Consider the following 3,733-nt stretch of genomic DNA (forward strand, 5'->3'; position numbering starts at 1 on the left):
AAACCGGATAAATATTTTCTATCATGATAATTATTGGATTTCTTTTAGCCCTTTTACATTTCAATTAGTTCTTGTAAATCATCTCTATTTCATATAGAAGTCGTTGTAGTCACATATCATCTTCTATTTCCTATTATCCATAGTAGGTAGCTATATAATTTTGGCAGTCCACACAACCAAAAAATATATATAATTTGATCCAAATTAGTACAAATATATATTTTGCTATGCAGGTTAGTAGAATAAAACAAGATTCGAGAATTAAGCATCTTGAACAATATAATTGCACCGTAAGGCAGTTTATACTTTTTTTTTTTGGCTACACTTGAAGAGAAGACTATACTACATGCCTATATTGCTGCATTAATAAATAATTGCTGTTTTATTTAAATGAGAATATTTTTCTGCTATTACTCTATGCAGCAACATAACCATTATTGTGTCTCGCTTTTGAGAATACAATTTGAGCGACATCAAACATTTTGTATCCATTTGATTTATATTTTTAAAAATGTTTATTTTTTTTATATTATGTAAATTCATCTGTTTTACGTTTGAGACGTGCGTTGCACGTGCATGCTTACTAGTGTTCATAGTAGTAGCACCGTATGTGCTATCCGGGTCCTGTAAAAGGAGTTGCTCCCCATCCGTTGTAAGTAGGGCAAATCCAAAACAATAAGATGCGCATACGGGGCGCTTATATGCCACATCAGATCGCTAAGAAACAAAAATGCGTGGAGAAGCGATTGGGCAGGGGCTGGGCTAGATAACACCGCCCTCTACTTTTCCCTTCCTCACAAAGCAAACGCACGGGCCATGTTCTCCAGCTCCACACGCAACCACTCCTCCGCGTCGCCGTCGCCTCTGCCTCACCCCGTCTCCTTCCGCAGCAATGGCCTACCTCATCTCCCCTCCGCCGATGTGGTGCTAGCCACCACCACCGAGCCCTAGCAGCAAAGGGAGTGGTGGCTTATTCCACGGCGCATCTCCACGCGTGCAGCGGCGACCCCGGGAGGAGCTTAAGCCGCAGCGATGGTCCACCGCGCCGGCGCCGTCGTCGGCGAGTCCCCGATCCAATCCATGATCTCTCTCTCTCTCTCTCTCTCTCTCTCTCTCTCTCTCTCTCTCTCAGAGGGCATCTGCGGACCCCAAGGTGCGGTGCCGCACCCTACCTGTCGTACAGTCTAATCTCTCCCCCCCTTGCCTCCTACCCTCTCTCTTCAGCTCCTCTATTTATTTGCACAAATTCTTTTTTGTCTATGCCTAGAAGGTGTTTGATGAAAGTTCAGCAACATCCGAGCATGCTCACCTCCAGTTCGCCAACAACCAGAATTTAAAGAAAACGAGAACATCGAGTGTGCACTACTGATGCCATCATGGAAAACTCACTGCTCTTGTTTAATTTTATTTATGTAGTCAATATTTTGGTCAAATGATTCTCACGTGTTAACAAATTGTACTCACATAAAACTGAGTATTGGTCTAAGGAGCTGGTGGCAAAACAAGAATTAATGTTCCTTTATTTACTTAGAGCTTATGTTCAGATCATTGACATTTGCATATCCCCTATTTGTAGTATCATTTTGTGTCTCGTGTTATGCCTGTAATTAAGTGCAGTCGTGCCTTCTTATTAATGCCTTGCACTTTCGGGTGTGTGGATGTGGATGTCAATGTCTACTATCTGTCAATCACCCATCAAAGAAAGATCATATGATTTTTCTACAACCCTGATTTTACCTTAGCTAAGATTATATAACCATCAACTTGATCAAGATTGCTCGTGTGTGTCATCTTATGTTCTGTTTCAACGGTCAAATACCCATACGCCATCGAAGTTAGTGTGTGATGTGCCTACTTCTATTAGGAAAACAGAGAGGATGTGATTGTTTTATTTTTCTAAAATTGGTAATGTGGCAACTAGCATGGCTTCTGCTATGTTGATTTAGATCTTGCTTGGGTACTGGTTACCTTAAGTAATGCTCCCTCCGTCCTAAAATAAGTGTCGTGTCTTTAGTTCAAATTTATTAAAATTTAAACTAAAGCCACGACACTTATTTTGGGACGGAGGGAGTAGTTGAAATACATTGCAGAGAGTAAACAGAGCATGCGTATAAAGGTTGGTTAGGTCAACTTTGTTATTGATTTACACAGAATTGAACTTGTTGATATGGTGATAGGGTCTGCCGTGTACATGGTTGTTGATTAAATTTTTGTATAAACTTCTACCAATATGTTCTATTATAAACTCACTAATTTATCTGTTAGACCGGCAGTGGAGGAGCAGCAGCGGCCAACGGCAGATCGGCGTGTCATGGGAGCAGACACGGCGGCCGTCACGGGCAGAGCAGAGCGAAGTTGGCATGGCGGCTAGGCGGCTGTCCGGACTGGATCCCGCCATCACCACCAGCCACCCCCTCGTTTGTCCGTGTCCATCTCGGCGAAACCAAGGGTCTGCCTCGTGTCCTGCGAGGTGACACTCCACCGCCACCGCTCTGCTGCTTCCGCCTTACGCTTCGCTCCCTCCGGTGCCATACTCACCTCCGACAAAAAGGACCTCTTGGACGTCATTGCACATGCTGGCCTCTTCCGACCCCGTGGCCACCGTGATCAGGTTTGGATATGGTTTCATGCCTCTCTATGACCTCATTCATCGCCGTGGCCCAATAACTCTAATTTGGGGATTGCTTGCTGTAGGTAATTGATTTTGTGTTCCTGGATTCGGGTAAGAAGCTAGTGACCTGCTCCAAGGACAAGGTTATCTGGGTTTGGGACCTCAACACACAACACTGCCTTCAAATTGTAAGGTGTCCATCACATCAAGATATGGTCGATGGATGTTGATTCTAGCGAGAAGTTTTTGGTGTCTGTCTCGGCCGATCAAGAGCTGTGGGTGTTCAAAATCAGGCAATCAGCTGAACAGGGTGAAGATTGGAACAAATGGGATGCACTTCACCATTGATCTATTGTGATTCCTTTTCCCCTTTAATAACGTGTACGTATAGGGTAGTCAAGCGCCAACAGGATATCAGCTTTTGTTGTGGATGAGAGTGGGATGATCAATCGGATTGCCGGGGTAGTACAACATTGAGTCATTGGCAGTTCGGCTCAACAAGGACAAGGCGCTGTTCACCATAGGGGTATTAGGAACAGAGAAAATACTCACACAAGGCATGGAGCAGCTACAAACTTGTTAATGTTATACAGGTCAGCATGTTCTTCTTCCAGTATCCCGTGAATATTAAAAATGTTTGCTAACTAATAGTCATCACAGTATCTGATATTCGTAGTTTTATATATCAATTGACAGGTTGATGATTTGTCAAAGGAATTTTATTGCAAATTCCTGTAGGCCTGAAAATGCACACTATCATAACAGAGTAATGTGCAAGTACACAATGTCATAGTAGAAAAATAGAATTTGGACTGATTATTTAACATCACTGTGAGCTTTCCTTTAAATTTGTGCCTTTTGATTTACCCCTGCTATTGTATAAGTATGTGTAGGCTGATTTTGCTTATTGTGTGTTTTATACAGCGAGCAGCTTCCCTTGCGCCGTCATCCATCCACCAACAAGCCCATGACCATGCATCAGGTCATAAAAAAATTCAAAAATTATTTCTTATCAATATGTTTCAAATATGCTTCAGTTCTAAATTTGTTCCCTTTTCCCTTCATTTTTCCAAGAACTGTACTGTTCGGCATTAGTAGATACTTCTACTAAGAGACAGATAT

The 3,733-nt window shown here is 42.5% G+C and overlaps 1 long non-coding RNA gene across 4 annotated transcripts in view; it reads left to right on the top strand.

Moving 5' to 3' along the window:
• The first annotated feature begins 782 nt into the window (after positions 1-782).
• LOC123149173 (uncharacterized) overlaps positions 783-3,733 on the top strand; it is a 5,654-nt gene continuing 2,703 nt past the window's right edge. Inside the window, exons 1-5 of one of the 4 annotated variants that reach the window (XR_006474445.1) lie at positions 783-1,153; positions 2,266-2,611; positions 2,695-3,204; positions 3,308-3,442; positions 3,536-3,593. This is a non-coding gene — a long non-coding RNA (uncharacterized lncRNA). Of the gene's footprint in view, positions 2,612-2,694; positions 3,205-3,307; positions 3,443-3,535; positions 3,594-3,733 lie in introns of all 4 variants that reach the window. The other 3 variants (XR_006474446.1, XR_006474443.1, XR_006474444.1) reach the window with 3 other exon arrangements.

The sequence above is a fragment of the Triticum aestivum genome, chromosome 7A, assembly GCF_018294505.1.
Source record: "Triticum aestivum cultivar Chinese Spring chromosome 7A, IWGSC CS RefSeq v2.1, whole genome shotgun sequence".
In the NCBI taxonomy this organism is placed as follows: domain Eukaryota; kingdom Viridiplantae; phylum Streptophyta; class Magnoliopsida; order Poales; family Poaceae; genus Triticum; species Triticum aestivum.